This window comes from Adiantum capillus-veneris, chromosome 15 (genome assembly GCF_014529385.1).
Source record: "Adiantum capillus-veneris isolate H3 chromosome 15, ASM1452938v2, whole genome shotgun sequence".
Taxonomy (NCBI): domain Eukaryota; kingdom Viridiplantae; phylum Streptophyta; class Polypodiopsida; order Polypodiales; family Pteridaceae; genus Adiantum; species Adiantum capillus-veneris.
This window is the reverse complement of record NC_140945.1, coordinates 5,226,157-5,246,056: the sequence shown is the minus strand read 5'-3', so window position 1 is coordinate 5,246,056 and position 19,900 is coordinate 5,226,157. Positions and strand designations below refer to the sequence as shown.

General features: G+C 44.9%; 1 protein-coding gene across 1 annotated transcript in view; it reads left to right on the top strand.

Moving 5' to 3' along the window:
- Positions 1-19,900, top strand: part of LOC147440204 (protein RER1A-like) — a 47,067-nt gene that overhangs the window by 7,572 nt on the left and 19,595 nt on the right. The gene's annotated exons all lie outside the window — the stretch shown is intronic.

The window sequence follows — 19,900 nt, the reverse complement described above, 5'->3', positions numbered from 1 at the left end:
CTACGGATTGGGAGGCCTCTCAGGCTAGTGGCTCTTGAGTCTTGAGTCTTTGCCATTTATCCACCTTTTTGTATGGCTGCTTGAGCCTTGCCCTCTTTGCCATTTGTAGCTACTAGCATCTTTATGGTATTTATCACCTTCAGTCTTTTGGTATTGTGGTCACTAAAGTCTGGTTTGAACTTTGCCCCCCTTTGGTTTTTTTGTAGCACCTTTGTGCCCTTGAGGCTTGTTACTATGTTAGCCATAATTAATTCCAAAGTGTTATTGCTGACTACTACTCTTGCAATTATTTGAGAGCATTGTGTATGTACTATGGGCATTGTGTTTGCTCATTGTTGTTCATCTGGCTATGTACTCTGGGTGCCTCACATCCCAATCAAGTCAGAATAAGGTTAAATGGTCTTCGAATCGTGTTTTTTGTGGGTATTAGAGTCAAAGGACTCTAATACTACTTGTATTCAAACACATAACGCTAAAAAAAATAATATTTGGGTGTTTTTTTAGCCTGCCGTTCCACGCCGTTCCCGTTCCCGTTCCCCCGTTCCGCAGGGAGGCCCGTCGCCGTTCCCGTTCCGCGTTCCGGGTAACTCTGGTTATCGCAATCCTTGACGTAGATGGGGAAGGCGGAGGGTCGGAAAAACCTCCTGGTGGGAAAAATTCTTCCTCGCCTTTGTCATGCTCATCACCTCCAAGCGAAGTATCCATTCCGCTTCAAGTGATGACCATCCACTGAAGTCTTGGGTTCTTGTGGTCTTGGGTTCTTAAGTTCACGAGGAACTTGGGTTCTTGAGGGTCTTGGGTTCTTGGGTTCTTGGGTTCTTGAGGGTCTTGAGGTTCTTGAGGTTTTTCTTTCGCTTGCAATTTGTGTTTGAGAAGGATCTTCTCTTCACCCGAGTTCTACTCTTTTCCGCGGGCGCACCCCTTGTCGGCCTTGCGCTCACACCAAGGTTGCTTTTTTCCACCTCACGTCGATTGGCCGGCCGCTAAGTGCACGGTCCGCTCTCAATGAGTGTAAAGAGACACAAGGGGAGGTTGGACAAGCCCTTCTTTCTTGGGATTCCTGTCACTCTTCAAAACACGATTAGGAATCGACACGCCCAAGCGAACTTGGGTTCGTGCGACCGCAACAAGCAAAATTTTTTTTTCTTGTGATTCTTGTGGTTCTTTCCTTGAGTGATACAGAACACTACCAAAGCTCTGATACCAATGTTAGGTGCAGCGGAATAAATGTTTGCGCTTTGCTCAAGATGAGTGCTCCGAACTATGCTCAAGGTTCCTTTTCGTTCTTATGGAAGGTAGAGCCTTCCGTTCTTAAAATGAGAGAGTGCTATGATCACGAACAAAGTGAGTGGATACCGTCCGTGCAAGTGTATGAGACTGAGAGATAGAGAGAGAAGAGAGATACGACACCAGAGACGACGTAAAACCCTCCTCCGAAGGCCCCACTCTCTATGGTGAGAGCGGTCTACTTATGATGCACAATCTGGTGCAAATGGTATGCATGAGCCTAATGCTAGTCTAGGCTATGTCGATGACGACGACGGTGATGACGAAGTCGACCTAAGGCTGAAATCTGCAATTTTTCTATTGCTGTCCAAAAACGCTATGGGCTGAAATCTGCCGCGGGTCCAAAAACGCTGATTTTTGGGGCTTTTTCTGTGGGTCTTTGTCGTTGAAATTCTGCAGGTTTAGGGCTGAAAACTGAGGGTCCTTCCGGGCTGAATCTGCTACCTTTTTGGGCTGATCTTGTTGGTCTTTCTAATGCTGAAAATCACCGGGCTGAAGGGCTGTAAAGGTTGGAATCTGCAAACGCGGGGGGAAACCAAAAACGCTAGGCTGCTGGTTTTCAAAAATGCTGGATTGTTGTGTTTTCCCAAAAACGCTAGCTGAGGTTTTCTGCTGTCGAGAGGATCTGATGTAAACGCTATCTGCTGGGACTTGCTGGCGACAGTGTTTTGGTGCAGAAACGCCAGGCAATGCAGTTTCCAAAAACGCTAGTGGGAGGGGATGGTCTTCTTGCTTGGTGGGGGAAACCGCCAAGGTCCCGTTGAGAAGTTGCCTGTAATAGACTTGGACACTCCAAGTCAAGAATCAACCGCGACAGCACCAAATAACCACTTCAAACAAGTCACAGATCACAATAGATGTACACTGGCCCAGCGGAGTTCCGTGCCTAGAGATATTGGCCCCTAGGAGTGGCGTCCCTTTCGGTATTTCTTTTTCTTTTTATATTAATCAGATCAAAGTACAAGAGAGTGGCTAGGGTTTCACTCTCAGACTCTGCGTCCAGATGCTCTGAGAAGTGAGGCCCTCACCACTAATTTAAAGGTTACAAGGGATGCCCAAAAGCAGAGCCCCAAAAGCTTCAAAGCAAAAGTAGATTCTCTCTCTCTCTCTCTCTCTCTCAATGAGAGTTAGTAAAAAGCAAGTTCTCTTTTTCTCTCTCTTTCTCCCAAATCATAGCAAAAAGCTGAGATTTGCGTCGCTAAAAAATTATCCTTTTTTCTTTTTTTTTTTGGACCTCCGCGATTTTCGGAAATTAGGGTTTGTGGTAGAAATTAGGGTTTGCAGGTTTTTTTTAGGGTTTCTGGCAGAAATTAGGGTTTTTGCTGTCCGCCACGTCGTCACTTTGTGACATTGCCTGCTGAGCTTGGCTCCTGTTGCCTCTTCTGCCATTTAGTGCTAACTTTGATTTGCTTATATATTTTCTTACCCAAATTGCCGTACCTACTTTTGTTGGAAAGCCACTTAAATTAATAAGCGAAAAATGCCAAAAATAGGTAAAATAGGCTAAATGCACTGGAAAATTCCCCTAAAGGATTTTGATGGAAATGCTTATGATTTGCTGTGTGCAACCAGAGGATATGCATCTACACTAAGTGACTGGGCATGCACGGTCTACGAATAGACTCACAAAAGTGCTAGATCACTTCTAATGTAGACTGACTGGACTGATTGAACCCTTGTTGTGCTGTAGCTTGTCCACGGACACATAGGGTTGGATGTGTCACGTGACAGACTTTTTGCCTATGGTGTGGTCGATCAGTCCATTGCTCGTCAGCAGGACACCATCCGGCGGTTATTGTGGACTGCTACAACTTTGGAGACGGTACCTACTACGGCAACATGAGAGCTTATCCCTCGATCCTTGGGAGATCCATTCATTCCAGCCATCATTTGGCGGTTGCGCACTCTAGAGGGGGTGGTGACTTGTGATTTGCTATGGACACACCTATGCACTCATCAGAGGAGTTCACCCGATATATGGCCTTGCTCATGGCATATGGGATTTCGACATTCCCAGAGAAGACACCACCATCTTGGGTGGACAGACACTTATCACTTGACCTCGACACGTGAGATCACTTGCTTACTCAAGAGCATCTACATGGACTTAGGGAGAGGATCTTGGATCTCTTCTTGGACATGTTCATTGCTTGGATCTACAAACTGGAGTGGGACTTCGGTGCTTTGGACTCTCATGGAGAGTTTACCCGCTAGATGCGGGAGATCGGACATCCCGCGATTGCATTTGGAGTCACCCAGAGCTTGGCTTGGATGGCAGTGCAGTTGCTCTTCTACACTCCTGATCATTTGGATTGCTTCCTTTATAATTGCTTACACTCACCCTCGGTAACCTTACAGCAGACTTATCCCCTGAGCTGGGCAGTAAGCCATGCCTAGCTCATTCACATTGAGAGCCACACCAACATGCGGTTTGGTGGTGGTGTTGGCGCGGATTCTGTTTGGTTGGCACCGGCAAGACGGCGCAAACAGATCAGTCTGGCCTTTCCTCTTTTTAGAGGATCTTCACAGCGCAGACTTCTCCGTTTGGCTTCCCTACTTCTATAGGATGATTATGGTGCAGATAGCTTGGTCTGACTGCACCTCTTCTCAGAGGCCCTACACAACATAGACTCTTGAGTCTGGCTTTCCTCTCATCTTGGATTACCCTACCTACTGATAGGACACCATCTGGTGGTGGTCCGTGCAGTCTATCGGTGATTGCTGGAGCTTACAGTCGCTTCTACAGTGCAGACTGTTTAGTCTGGCTTTTATGATTTGGAGGAGTTTACGGCGCAGATTGCTACATCTGGCCGTTCTGGAGTTTTACACAGCTTGGCCATCTGGCCACAGTGGGTTGCAGGTTCACACATTGACAAGCGTCTATGCATATTGATGACGGTTCTTGGGCTTCCCCATTTTCTCTAGACGGTTTGACTACATACACCACAGATCCTATTGGGCAGGACACTTGCATATCTATTGACACTACTTTTACTACAAGGAGTTGTTTTCACACTCAGCTTGGGACCTTCGTGCAGTATCTTCACTTTGTATCGGCGGAGTACAGCAGTTTGCTACATTGCTCGTGACGGCACTTTACCATGGATTCTCTCGGAGGTTGGGACACCCTAGACTGCTGCTACAGTCATGGAGTACTGTCCTTCAGTGGACATCGCAGCAAGCATCTTCATCATTTGCCTCACATCTTCAGCTTCATGCGGTTTGTTCAGCATCCGAAACTGAGAGGGGGTGTTAGATTTACACCACTCTGTTGCTTCAGCAGGTCTAGGGCACTTCCTTGTATGGTTAGTGTCTTCGGGCTGGCCACTGTCACAAACTGGCGACGTGGCCACCTTGTACACATACATGGCTGCCCGGTGCTGGCATGGAACAGGCCCGCAAATTCTGGCAGAATCGATGACGCGGCTGCAATGTATTGACAGGCTCGTAAAAAGCGGCGCATTCTGCGGGACTGGCTGACACGTGGCATGTTGTACAGACGTCCGCTTTTTGCGACGAAATTTACAGTAGAAATCCGTGCATCAACCATCTCTTCTAATTCTTGCTCTGTATACATCTCGGAGTAGGAGGTTTCTTCAGTGTCGGTTTGAGGGGTGGTTTTGTGGTTTGCCGCCACTGTGCATGCACCTCACGAAGGAGGTCTGCCTCATAAATTTTGCAAATTTCGGGTCCTTCGCAAAATTTAGCATCATTTTGTAGCATCTCCAATCAATCGTCGACACTTCATCTCTTCGATCTCCACCTGAGTAGGCCGAGGCGGGCCGTACTCCTCGCGTGAATCTTCATTGTGATCTCTTCCCGCATCTCCGGATGCAGAGGAAGTCGACTGATCTTTGTCTAAAGCCATAAGTGCCGCGTAAAAAGTATCGATTTCCCGTAGAAGAGAAATCGGCCACGCTCTGATACCACTGTAACAGACTTGGACACTCCGAGTCGAGATTCTACCGCGACACCACAAGAATTCACTTCAAAACAGTTATTTCTTTTTGTATTAATCTGCAACTCAAAGTACAAGCGAGTAGTCGGAACTCACTCTTAGACTCTGCGTCCAGATGCTCTGAGAAGTGAGAGCCCAAACTACTAATATATAGATTTACAAGGGATGCTAAAAGTAGAGCCCAAAAGCTTCAAAATCAAAAGCATGTTCTCTCTCTCTCTCAAGCTCTCTTGAGCCAAAATAAAGCAAAAGCTCTCACTCCTTTCTCTTTCAAAATTACATAGTCAGAAAAACAGTTCAAAACTGTCAACTCTGTTTTGTTATGTGACATTCTCTTGCAATTCTCTCTAAGCATCTCTATATCATCTTATCAGATTGGAAAGAAGTGATTGAAGCAGTCAATATGGTGGTGAAACGGCAAAAAAGGTAGGATAAGTTGGTTGGGATGAATGCAGAGGTAAGAGAAAAGGAAGAAGAGGTTCTTGTGCCAATAAAAGAGAAGATTCCAAAGCTAGAGGAGTCGTTCATGGATGAGCTTGTGAAGGGGATCCAGGAATTGAACATTAATTTGAAAGCTGCGAAGCTTGAAGAGAAAGGTTCAACTTCTCGGTCGAGACAAAGCGGTCCACAAAGAGGAAGTGCGAGTCAAAACTGTATGTGGTATGACAGTCTTGACCATGTCAGGAATGAGTGCGAGGAGTTTGCTGAAGCCAAGCGTAAAGATGTGGTTTTTTGGAAGGATGGCCTGATACATTTGCCTCTAAAGGCCAAATATGGAAGAGGTGGTATGAAGAAAATCATGGAAGAGATGTTGTAGGAACACCGTGCGAGTGTAGCTGAGGCACTGACTTATGGTGTGCAAATTGAAGATAAAATACAAAAAAAGCCAATTGAGGGTTCTAGCAGGAATGGGACCTTCTGGCTGTATGTTATGACAACAACGCAAAAAGGAAAAGTTGCATATCAGCAGTTGTGTCAAGTGGGAAATTGTATTAGAAAGACGACTGGGTGGGAAGAGCTTGTAGATTCCCTCCCAATATATGCATACATAGCTAAATCTCAAAACAATGAGGCTTTTGTAGAAGAAAAGCGAAAGAGGGAAGACGATCTGGCAGGAACATCAAAGAGGATGACGAGATCAGAGGTACCAAAGGGAAAAGAGTCTAGCTCAAGAGTACCTCCTACCCCGCCCGATGTCTCAATGGATGAGACTGAGAAGGAGAAAAAGGCGAGAAAATCACGAGGACCTTCATATAAGTTGAGAACTGATATTGAATAGGCTATGGATGTGAGGAAGGTACTTGAGGAGCGCATTCTGAATAGTAGGGTGGAGTTCACCCTAGGTGAGATCCTAGGTACTGCGAAACGGGAATTCCATGACAATATCAGTGATCTCATGAAGAGAAAGCGCCAAATATTGTACGGGCCTGAAAATGACCCAACCAGGTCACGGGGAATGCATAGTATTTATTAACAAATTGAAGCTATTTTGGGCAGTGTTAATGAAGAAGAACTAGGTGAAGATGAATGGGGAAGCATAGTAGACAACGATGAGCTTCCAAGATGGGTAAAGCACGTCAGATTTTCATGAGGATGAGTATGGAGAAGATGTACCTCGCAGTCATTTTACACGAAATCATTGGGCTAGGTCTACTACTGAGATTTTGGTAAAGGTAGGTGATTCGGAAGAGTTAGTTGTTGCATTGGTAGATCATGGGTCAGAAGTAAACCTTATGTCAAAGAGCTTATTCTTGAAAGGTAAGTGGCATGTTAATGTGGAACATAGGTGGTGTATCCGAGCGGCCAATGCACAATCAAGGGATTTGTATGGTGCATGTCCTAATGTTAAAATAACAATCGGAGATGTAGGCGATAAACAAATTTTTTTCGTACAGGATCACTCTACATATCCAGTCATCTTAGGGCAGCCTTACATTACGGCAGTGTAGATGGAAACCAAGGTTTTGGATGATGGATCTTCGTATGCTAGGATCAAAAGTCGTGATGGTAAGAGAGTAGTACAATTTCTAACTGTTTGTGTGGACCATGAAAGGAACAGGCATACCTTAAGAGATCATCCATTGCCAAAGTTGACGAAAGAATTCAAAGAGAACAGGGTTTTTCAGGATTTTTTCCAAGTGCCATTGTAAAGCGGGACTACGATGGTGCTTTGGAGGATAAGTTCTCGTTGATAGCAGATGTCTACATAGAGACTTTTTCTTCAGGATTTCTGGGATTGGCTTCTAAGGGTTTGGTATCTTACAAAAATTTCAATGATTTGTGCAAATGGGAAAGAAAACATGTTTGCAATGTCCAAGGCATACTTCAAGGATGTGAAATACTGGACCGAGATGAAGCAATTTCAAGTATTTTTGAAGAATACGCATTTGTGGATACAATGGGGGAATTGTATATAGTCATACAATCTAATGATCAAGCTGTGATAAATATGGTTAAGGTAAACTCTCTTAACCGATTTCTTGGGTTATTTGGGTCGTCAGTCTACATTTGCATCGGCAAGAAAGCAGAAGAAGCGTGTTCGATTTGGAGTACCCAGTTCTTCTTCTTCTTCTTCTTCTTCTTCTTCGAGTTCTTCTAGCTCCTTTGACTCGAGCGAAGAAGACAGAAAAGGCAAAAAGCGAAGCAAATAGCAAAGCTTCGGAAAGGGCAAGAAAAAGGCAAAGAAGTCTAAATTTCGCCGAGTGGTTGACAGTTCTACGAAGGACTCGTCTTCGAATAGTTCGGACTCTGATGACATCAACTTTTATGCAAAGAAGAAGAATTTTTATAAAGCCAACCAGTATGACTTTCTGGAAGATAAAAGCAAGAAAGTCCAAGAGTTTAAGGAAGTGGACAGTCAATTAAATTTGACACGTTTTCTGGCTATAGAGATGCTTTGAAGGCTTTGTCTTTCATACAGCAGTTTGACATAGCTTTCTCAGGAGGGCGTTACTCAGAGCACTCCAAGATTTGGAGAGCTTCCTCTTACTTCAAGGGAAATGCTCAAACTTGGTGGTCCACGCTTCTATTAAACAAGACGGCGCCAATTAAATGGCTGAAATTCAAAAGGCTTTTTATTTCTTCTTGGTTGACTCGAGAGTACGAACGCGACATACAAACTGCTTGGACCATCTTCGGATGACCAAGAAGGATACATTGGACGCATATTGCGAGAGATTCTGGAGCTCTTTTCTACCCGCCTCTTCATTTAAGAAGATCTCGTTCAAAGAACAAATTGAGCGGTTTACCTTGGGTCTTCCTACAAAGATCCGAGATCATTGCTTAGAAGAAAAGTCAGATTCCATTCAGGAATTCATGAGTCATGCGAAATGGGGTTTTGCCATTTACTCAGGCAGTTTGACCTACCCCACATATGAAATCATGACACAAAGGAATGAACAGACTTCAAAAAATGAAAGTAGAAAGAGGAAGAGGAACCCAGAAAAGAAAAAAAAGGATGCACGATCCAAACTCACTTCTCAAGAGAGAGCTCTCTACATCAAGGAGGGGAAGTGCTTTGGATGCGGGAAAACTGGGCACATCTCCGCGAAGTGTCCTAAAAAGGCACCGAAAGAACAGAATGACAAGGATGAAGACATGCCAGAAGGTTCGAGAGCAGCGGAGGAACGTGGAAGAAAGACGAGATGAAAACAGGACCGGTTCCAGATTGCGTGGGTACTGACCCAAGCACGATGGACAAGAGTACAGAACTTTGCCGAGCTTGGGGTAAAGTGAAAGACCAAGAACTCTTGATCTTCTTTGATGGAGGAGCCAAGGCCAACTTCATTTCACGAATTGGCGGCGCGGCTTGAGATCACACCTGATCGAATGGGACCACTAGCAGAGGCAGTTCTAGCGGCATCCGGCATGGACGTAGCCATTACACCTGTCATTGGCAAACTTCGGTTGCATTGTCAGGGGTATTTGGGGCATGAGGATTTCTACATAATGCCTTTGGAAGGTTGTGATGTCCTCTTGGGAATTCTAGTACCACAAGAACAACACTGTGGTCGACTGGCGAGGAAAGCGACTTTGACTACAGAGAAGGGTAGAACCATTGTACTAGATGTAAAACTTAAGGGCGAGTCTGTCCCTATTGTATTGGCTTCGGCCATTTCAAAATTAATGAAATCCAATCTGTTTGTTTACTCGATCTTCTTGAGAGAGATGAATGATGAGAATAGGACAAATATGTCTGAACTTGATAAAGAACGCCGAGATTTTCTCCACACCCATGCCGATTGCTTCTCAAAGGGCCTGCCTGGTGAGTTACCACCCGCTCGTCCTGAGGATCATACTATTGATTTATTACCTAGAAGCACACCACCGAACCGGCCACCTTACCGTGAGAGCCGAGCCCAAAACAAAGAAATTATGAACCAAGTGAAAGAATTCTTGGAAAAGGGTCTTGTCTAGCCTAGTACTTCACCGTACTGCTCTCCTGTGTTGTTGGTTTTGAAGAAAGACGGATCTTGGAGAATGTTCATCGATTATAGAGCTCTCAACAAAGTCACCATCAAGAACAGATTTCTGATTCCTAGGATCGATGATATACTTGACCGACTATAAGGATCCTCGTGCTTTAGCAGGATCGACTTGAAAAGCGGATATCATCAGATCCGAATCGCGCCGGGAGATGTCTACAAGACGGCCTTTCGGACGACTTTTGGGTTATTTGAGTTTTTGGTGATGCCTTTTGGCCTAACCAATGCTCCTGCGACATTTAACCAGATGATGGACATACTATTTGTTGGCACTTTCTTTGACGACATCGTTGTTTTCTCCAAGGATGAGGCAAAACATAGAGAACATCTGCTTCCGGTCTTTCAGGCATTACGAGATCTGAAGTTGGTGATTAATAAGAAGAAAAGTGAATTTTTCCTACCAGAGATACACACTACAGGCGGTTGATTAGAAAGTTTGCAAAGGTTGCTTCCCCTTTGCATATCTTGACACAGAAAGGAGTCTCTTTCTCGTGGGGACCCATAGGAGTGACTGCTTTTCAGACATTGAAAGAGAAATTGACTACAGGATCAGTTTTGACTTTGCCGGACTTACAGAAGTCATTTGAAGTATATTGTGATGCTTGTGGTCGTGGTGCGGCCTTAATGCAAGAAGGCCATGTCATTGCCTACGAGAGCTGATTTTTCTCAAGGCCGAAATTGATAGCACAGATTTATGAGAGAGCTTTTGGCGGTTATCCATGCTCTTACTCAGTGGCGACATTACCTACTCGGAGACTGTCTTTATAGACCATCAGAGTTTACGCTACTTCTTGTCACAGAAGCAGCTATCGGAAAAGCAGATGCGGTGGACGAACATCTTGTCACCGTTTCACTTCCAGATTGTCCATGTGCAGGGACAAAAGAAATTGGTGGCAGATGCTTTGTCTCGGAAGCTGTTGGTTCTGGCTATTTCTGCAATACATCATAGGAGCTTTGAGGATATGGTCGATCAGTATGCCGTGGATACATATTTTGCAGACATTTTCAGACGGATACGGGACGGGGAGACAGTAGCGTGATATTCCATTCGGGATGGCTACTTGATGAGGAAAACCATGTTGTGCGTTACACAGCCCTTAAGAGGGAAAAGGTTATGACGGAATGCCACTGTCCACCTTTTACGGGTCACCGCGGCATTGCTACCACCTTGAAAGGGGTAGAGAGATACTTCTTTTGGCCGAGACTCAAGAAGGATGTGGACGAGTTTGTGCACAGTTGCTTGGTATGTGTCACAAAGTGATGACGTGGCGGACAGCAGAAGCCCTAATTTCTGCCAGAAACCCTAAAATTCCTGCAAACCCTAATTTTTGCCAAAAACCCTAAATTTCGGAAATCGTGGAGGCGGATTATTATTATTATTATTTTTTTTTTTTTTTTGGAAAATGATGAGCGACGCAAATTTTGCTTTTGCTTTTTTTTATAAAAAAAAAAGAGAAAAGACTCTAAGAGAGAGAGAGAACTGATGCTTTTGATTTTAAAAGCTTTTGGGGCTCTGCTTTTGGGCATCCCTTGTAACCTTTAAATTAGTGGTGAGGGCCTCACTTCTCAGAGCATCTGGACGCAAAGTCTGAGAGTGAAACCCTAACCGCTCTCTTGTACTTTGATGATTGATTAATACAAAAAGAAATACCGAAAGGGGCGCCAGTCTTTGGGGCCAATATCTCTAGGCACGGAACTCCGCCGGGCCAGTGTAAATCTATTGTGATCTGTGAATTGTTTTGAAGTGGTTATTTGGTGCTGTCGCGGTTGATTCTTGACTTGGAGTGTCCAAGTTAGTTACAGTGGTATCAGAGCACGGCCGATTTCTCTTTTGCGGGAAATCCGATCCCCGAATTTTTTTTTCCGCGGCACCTATGGCTTCAAGCAATGATCAGTCGACTCCCTCTGCATCTGGAGATGCGGGCTGGGATCACAACGAAGATTCAGACAGAGAGTATGGCCCGCCTCGGCCTACTCAGGCGGAGCAAACAGAGATGGAGCGTCGTCAATTGATTGGCGATGCAACAAAGATGATGCTCAATTTTGCCAAGGACCCGAAGATGGTAAAATATATGAACCAGACCTCTTTGAAAGAGGTACAGATGGAGTGGCAGAGAACCACAACACCACTCCCGAAACCCGCTCTCAAGAAACCTTCTGCCTCCAAGAAATATACGGAGAAGGAACTGGAGAACGTGGTTGATGCACGGATTGCTCAGCTTTTCGACGTGCAAAAGAAAGGCAAAAAGCATGGCAAAAAGCAGAACAAAGGTACTGACTTCCCGGGATATTTGGGTCGTCAGTCGACATTCGACAAAGCAAAGAAACGGAAGAAGCGTGTTCGATTTGAAGGAGTACCCAGTTCTTCTTCTTCTTCTTCTGACAGTTCTTCTAGCTCCTCGGATTAGAGCGAAGAAGACAAAAAAAAATCAAAAAGCGAAGCAAGACACAAAGCTTCGGAACGGGCAAGAAAAAGGCAAAGAAGGCTACATCTCGCCCAGAGACTGACAGTTCTACTGAGGACTCGTCTACAGACAGCTCAGATTCCGATGACGGAAAGTTTTATGCGAACAAGAAGAATTTTTACAAAGCCAACCAGTATGACTTTCTCGAAGATAACAGCAAGAAAGTCCGAGAGTTTAAGGAAGGTGGCCACTCGATCAAGTTTGATACTTTTCAGGATACTCAGATGCTTCGAAGGCTTTGTCTCTTATACAGCAGTTTGACATCGCTTTCGCGGGAGGACGCTATTCAGAGCACTCCAAGATTCGGAGAGCTGCATCTTACTCTGAGGGGAATGCTCGTACTTGGTGGTCCACGCTTCTATTAAGCAAGACTGTGCCAGTTACATGGCTGAAATTCAAGAGGCTTTTTATTTCTTCTTGGTTGACTCAAGAGTTTGAGCGAGATATATGAGCTGCTTGGAACCATCTCCGGATGACCAAGAGCGATACAGTGAATTCTTATTGTGAAAGATTCTGGAGCTCTTTTCTACCCGCCTCTTCATTCAAGAAGATCTCGTTCAGAGAACAAATTGAGCGGTTTACCTTGGGTCTACCTACAGAGATCCGAGATCACTGCTTGGAACAGAAGTCAGCTTCTATTCAGGAGTTGATGAGTCATGCGAAGCGGGGCTTTGCCATTCACTCTGGCAGTCTGACCTACCCCACAGATGAGGCCATGACACAACGAGCCAAACAGACTTCTGGGAATGAAAGTAGAATGAAAAAGAGCAACCCAGAGAAAAAAAAAGGATGCACGACCCAAGCTTACTCCTGAGGAGAGAGCTCGCTTCATCAGAGAGGGGAAGTGCTTTGGATGCGGGGAACATGGACATATTTCCGCAAAGTGCCCTGATAAGGCACAGAAAGAACAGAATGATAAAGACGACGACAGGTCTGAGAGTTCGAGAGCAGCTGAGGAATGTGGCAGAAAAGGCAGATAGAAAAGCAGAACTGGTACCACATGGCGTGGGACTTGCACCGAATCAAATGAATGAAAGTACAAACTTTGCCGTTTTTTTTTGGGGCAAAGTGAAGGATCAGGAAGCTCTTTTGAAGGAGCCAAGGCCAACTTCTTTTCACTTGGAATTGGCGGCTCGATTTGGAACTGCGCCCGACAGACTGACGCCACTGGCGGAGGTAGTTCGACTGGCACCCGGATGGGATGTTGCCATTACACCGAGCATTGACAAACTTCGTTTGCAATGACAGGGGCGTTCAGGGCACGTGAGTGACGTTCTACTCGGGATCCCTTGGTACCACAAGAACTACGCCGTGGTTGACTACCGGGCCGAGAAAGCGACTTTGATAAATGAAGGGCTTAGAGATTGTACTTGATGAACTTCAGTTTTCTTACTCATTCTTTTGGGAGAACTGAACCATGGATAAAAGTTGAATATGTTTTGACCTGAAGAAAAGAACGCCAAGATTTTTTTTCTCCACGCTCATGCCGATTGCTTTTGAGAGGGCCTGAAGATCATACCATTGATCTGATATCTGGAAGCACACCACCGAATCGGCCACCTTATTGTGTGAGCCGAGTACAGAATGAAAAGATTATGAACTCAGTGAAAGACCTCTTGGAAAAGGGTCTTGTCCAGCCTAGTACTTCACCGTATTGCTCTCCAGTGTTGTTGGTTTTGAAGAAAGACGGATCTTGGAGAATGTGCATCGATTATAGCACTCTCAACGAAATCACCATCAAGAACAGATTTCCGATTCCTAGGATCGATGATATACTCGACAGGTTACAGGGATCCTCGTGCTTTAGCAGGATTGACTTGAAGAGTGGATATCATCAGATCAGGATAGCGCCAGGAGATGTCTACAAGACAGCTTTTCGGACGACTTTTGGGTTATTTGAGTTTTTGGTGATGCCTTTTGGCTTAACCAATGCTCCTGCGACATTTAACCGGATGATGGACAGGATTTTTCGACAGTACAGGCTATTTGTTGGCACTTTCTTTGACGACATCATTGTTTTCTCGAAGAATGAGGCAGAACACAGAGATCATCTGCTTCAAGTCTTTTAGGCATTACGAGATCACACGCTAGTGATTAATGCAAAGAAAAGTGAATTTTTTTCCTACCATGGATACACTTTTTGGGACACATTGTGTCAGCAACACAACAGGAGTGCAAATGGACCCGGCCAAGATAGAGACTATCCGTGATTGGCCCGATTTGAGGAATGTCCATGAAGTTAGAAGCTTCTTGGGACTATGTTCATACTACAGGCGGTTCATACGAAAGTTTGCAGAGGTTGCTTCCCCTTTGCATATCTTGACACACAAAGGAGTACCTTTTTCGTGGGGACCCACAGAGGTGACTGCCTTTCAGACATTGAAAGAGAAATTGAGTACGGGACCTATTTTGACTTTGCCGGACTTGCAGAAGTCATTCGAAGTATATTGTGATGCTTGTGGTCGTAGTCTGGGTGCGGTCTTGATGCAAGAAGGCCATGTCATAGCTTACGAGAGCCGTTTGTTCTCTAGGCCGGAGATGACAGCACAGATTTATGAGAAAGAGCTTTTGGCGGTTATCCATGCTCTTACTCAGTGGCGGCATTACCTACTCGGAGCGGATTTTATTGTCTTTACAGACCATCAGAGTTTGCGCTACTTCTTGTCACAGAAGCAGCTTTCGGAAAAGCAGATGCGGTGGGCGAACATCTTGTCACAGTTTCACTTCCAGATTGTCCATGTGCAGGGACAGAAGAATGTGGTGGCAGATGCTTTGTCTCGGAAACCGTTGGTTCTGGCTATTTCCGCGATACATCATAGGAGCTTCGAGGATATGGTCGATCAGTGTGCCACAGATACAGATTTTGCAGATATTTTCACACGGATACGGGATGGGGAGACAGTAGCTGGATACTCCCTTCGGGAAGGCTACTTGATGAAAAAGACTATGTTGTGCGTTACACAGCCGTTGAGGGAAAAGGTTATGACTGATTGCCACTGTCCACCTTTTACGGGTCACCGCGGCATTGCTACCACCATGAAAGGGGTAGAGAGAGATTTCTTTTGGCGGAGACTGAAGAAGGATATGGAAGAATTTGTGCGCAGTTGCTTGGTATGCCAGAAGGTCAAGTTTGACAGGCATAAGGCACAGGGATTGTTACAGGCTTTACCCATACCCACCCGCCACTGGGAAAATATTGAAATGGATTTCATTTTTTTTTTAATCTCCCGAGAATACAGAATGATCACGATGATTTTCCGATTACATGGCACGCCTGAGACGATTGTCTCCGACAGAGACCCCAGATTTATGAGTTTGTTTTGGAAGGCAATTTGGGAGAACATTGAGACGCGGTTGCAGTTCTCGTCATCGTTCCACTTGCAGACTGACGGGCAATTTGAGATTGCCAATTCAGTGATTTTAGATTTATTGAAGTCTTGTATCTCGCATCAGAAGACTCAATGGGAAAAGAACTTACCTTTGGTGGAATTTGCCTACAATAACACGATACACTCTTCGATGGGGAAGACGCCATGAGAGATTGTTGAAACTGCTGCGAAGGTTCCATCCTTCCTGAGCACGGAAGATTAGAAATTTGAAGCGGATGAATATTCGCGAGATTTGGATACGGCTTTTGCCAAGGTTCACGAGACTTTACAGAAGTCTCAAGAACGACAGAAAAAGGCAGCGGATCGCCATCGTCGCGACTGGAAACTGAAGGAGGATGATTGGGTGCTCTTACTTTTGAGAAGGCACGCCTAAGGAAAAAAAAAGGGAAAGGAGAGGCTTTTTCCAAAGCTTAGTATGTGATACTACGGACCTTTCCAGATTACTGACAAGATAAATGATGTCTCCTTCCGATTGGACCTGCCAGATACTTGGAGGATTCATAATGCATTGCATGTGAGTCTCTTGAACCCTGTTAAGGGTGATGTGCCTGATGATGGGGAGCCTGATGAGCTACCCGAAGTGGAAGAAAACGAGGAGATCCTTGTTCCTGAACAGATTTTGGCACATAATGATACGAAGAAAGGTAAAGTCCGAAGGCGGTTCTTGGTTAAGTTCAAGAACTTTCCTGCATTTGATGCGAAGTGGATGGAGGAGGAGGACCTAGCAGATACTCCTCGGATTGTGAAACTTTACCTCGATGTTTTGGTTTAGCATAGTCTACTCCAAACGGAACCCAGAAACTCAGCTTGGCCGAAGATCTGGTGCAGTGGGATGCACAAGAGGGGAGTCGCTCCACTCCTTTGTCAACAGATGCCTCGATTTTGATACTAAAGTCACTGATGTCTCTTTGAGCTTCAGGGATACTGAGAGCTGACAGTATTCTGCTGGATGACTTTATGAAATGGAATTCCTGATTATGATACTGATTTGTTCTTGACTTCTTGTGAGTGCAGGAACTGATAGCCGAAATGACTGCAGCATTTTGGTCTGATTGATCTCGAATAGACATGGTTGCAATAGGGGTTAGTCAATCGGACATCGATGAGGTCCCGATTGGACCTAGATGTGATTGCTAGCTACATTGCCGATAAATCATGGTCTAAGATCCGAATGAATGTTGAATGTCATGTGATGTCCTGTGATGTCTGGTGATGTCCTGTGATGTCGTGTGATGTGACTGTCGATTTTGTACATGTGCTAGATGTGTGTTCCTAGTACGTAGGTACTAACAGTCAGTGTCTGCTAAGACGGTTTATGGCTTTTGTCGGTTTTGCAGGCGTAATCGCGGTCGATTACAATGCTTTCAAGAGGGGGGTATGTCACAAAGTGATGACGTGGCGGACAGCAGAAACCCTAATTTCTGCCAGAAACCCTAAAATTCCTGCAAACCCTAATTTTTGCCAAAAACCCTAAATTCCGGAAATCGCGGAGGCGGATTATTAAATTTTTTTTTTTTTTTTTTTTTTTTTTTTTGGAACTTGATGAGCGACGCGAATTTTGCTTTTGCTTTTAAAAAAAAAAAAAAAAGAGAAAAGACTCTCTAAGAGAGAGAGAGAACTGATGCTTTTGATTTTAAAAGCTTTTGGGGCTCTGCTTTTGGGCATCCCTTGTAACCTTTAAATTAGTGGTGAGGGCCTCACTTCTCAGAGCATCTGGACGCAGAGTCTGAGAGTGAAACGCTAACCGCTCTCTTGTACTTTGATGATTGATTAATACAAAAAGAAATACCGAAAGGGGCGCCAGTCTTTGGGGCCAATATCTCTAGGCACGGAACTCCGCCGGGCCAGTGTAAATCTATTGTGATCTGTGAATTGTTTTGAAGTGGTTATTTGGTGCTGTCGCGGTTGATTCTTGACTTGGAGTGTCCAAGTTAGTTACAGTATGCCAGAAGGTCAAGTTTGACAGGCATAAAGCACAGGGATTGTTACAGCCTTTGCCCATACCCACCCGCCCTTGGAAAGTATTGCAATGGATTTCATTTTTGATCTCCCGAGAACACAGAGTGGTCATGATGGTATCTGGACTGTCATTGACGGATTTAGCAAGTAAGCTCATTTCATTCCAGTGAAGAAAACAATCAAGCCGGATCACTTAGCGAGACTGTTTGTGGCCTAGATCTTCAGATTACATGGCATGCTTGAGAAGATTGTCTTCGATAGGGATCCCAGATTCACGAGTTTGTTTTGGAAGGCAATTTGGGAGAACATTGGCATGCGGTTGCAGTTCTCGTCATCTTTCCACCCGCAGACTGACGGGCAATCTAAGATTGCTAATTCAGTGGTACTAGATTTGTTGAAGTCTTACATTTCAGATCAGAAGACTCAATGGGAAAAGTACTTACCTTTGGTGGAATTTGCCTACAACAACACGATACACTCTTCGATGGGGAATGCGCCATTTGAGATTATTGAAGGTGCTGCGAAGGTTCCACCCTTCCTAAGCACGAAAGATAAGATTTTTGCAGCCGATGAGTACACGCGCGACTTGGACACAGCTTTTGCCAAGGTCCGCGAGGCTTTGCAGAAATCTCAGGAACGACAGAAAAAGGCAGCAGATTGCAATTGTCGCGATCTGAAATTAAAGGAGAATGATTGGCTCTTACGTTTTGAGAAGGCACGCTTGAGAAAGAAAAAGGGAAAGGAGAGGCCTTTTCCAAAGCTTAGTATGCGATACTACGGACCTTTCCAGATCTCTGAAAAGATAAATGATGCCTCCTTCTGACTGAAGCTGCTTGATACTTGGAGTATTCATAATTGCTTTTCATGTGAGTCTCGTGAAGCCTTTTAAAGGTGATGTGCCCGAAGATGGGGAGCCTAATGAGCAACCCGAAGTGGAAGAAAACGAGGAGATCCTTGTTCCAGAACAGATATTGGCACATGAGGATAGAAAGATTAACGGTAAAGCGAGAAGGCGGTTCTTGGTTAAATTCAAGAACTATCTTGCATTGGATGTGAAGTGGATGGAGGAGGAGGACCTGGCAGATACTCCTCAGATTGTGAAACTTTACCTTGAAGCTTTTGGTTTAGCATAGTCTATTCCAAATGGAACCCCGAATTCAGCTTGGCCTGATATCTGGTGCAGTGGGTTTGCACAAGAGGGGAGTTACTTCGCTCCTTTGTCAACAGATGCCTCGATTTTTGTGGAATTCCGGATAATATGATACTGATTTGTTCTCGACTTGTTTAAGTGCAAGAACTCTTAGACGAAATGACTGCAACATTTTGGTCTGAATGATCTCGATAGACATGGTTGTTGTTAGGTGCAGCGGAATGAATGTTTGCGCTTTGCTCAAAATGAGTGCTCCGAACTGTGCTCAAGGTTCCTTTTGTTCGTATGGAAGGGAGAGCCTTCCGTTCTCAATGAGAGAATGCTATGATCAAAAACAAAGTGAATGGACTCTGTGCGTGCAAGTGTATGAGACCGAGAGATAGAGAGAGAAGAGAGATACGACACCAGAGACGTTGTAAAACCCTCCTCCGAAGGCCCCACTCTCGTCGGCGAGAGTGGTCTACTTATGATTGCACAATCTGGTACAAATGGAATGCATGGGACCGATGCAAGTTTAGGCTATGTCGGCGATGACGACGGGGATGACGAAACCGACACTAGGGCTGAAATTTGCAATCTGGTATCTGCTGTCCAAAAACGCTACGGGCTGAAATCTGCTGTTGCCAAAAAACACTGATTTTAGGGCTGTTTTCTGATGGTCTTTGTCGCTGAAAATCTGCAGGTTGAGGGCTGAAAACTGAGGTTCTTAAAGCTGAATCTGGGACTCCTTTAGGGGCTGAATCTGATGGTCTTTAGGGGCTGAACTTGATGGTCTTTCTACTGCTGAAAATTGCTAGGGCTGAAGACTGCAAAGGCTGAAATCTGCGAACGTTGGGATCCAAAAACGCTAGCTTGCTGGTCTTTCCGGGCTGATACAAAACACTAGGGCAAGGGGTACTGTGGCGATGGTATCCTGATGCAAAAACGCCAGGCTGCTGCAAGGCTTGATGGAGGAAACGCTAGGGCTGATTCTTGCTTGGAGGGAAGTACCGCCAAGGTCTTGTTGAGAAGTTGCCCGCTGAGCTTGCTCCTGTTGCCTCTTCTGCCAATTAGTGCTAGTCTAGGTTTGCTTATATACAAACTTACTCAATTTTCCCTACCTACTTTCCAACAAAAGTCACTTAAAAATAATAAGTGAAAAATGTCAAAAATAGGTAAAATAGGCTAAATGCACCGGAAAATTCCCCTGAAGGATTGTGATGGAAATG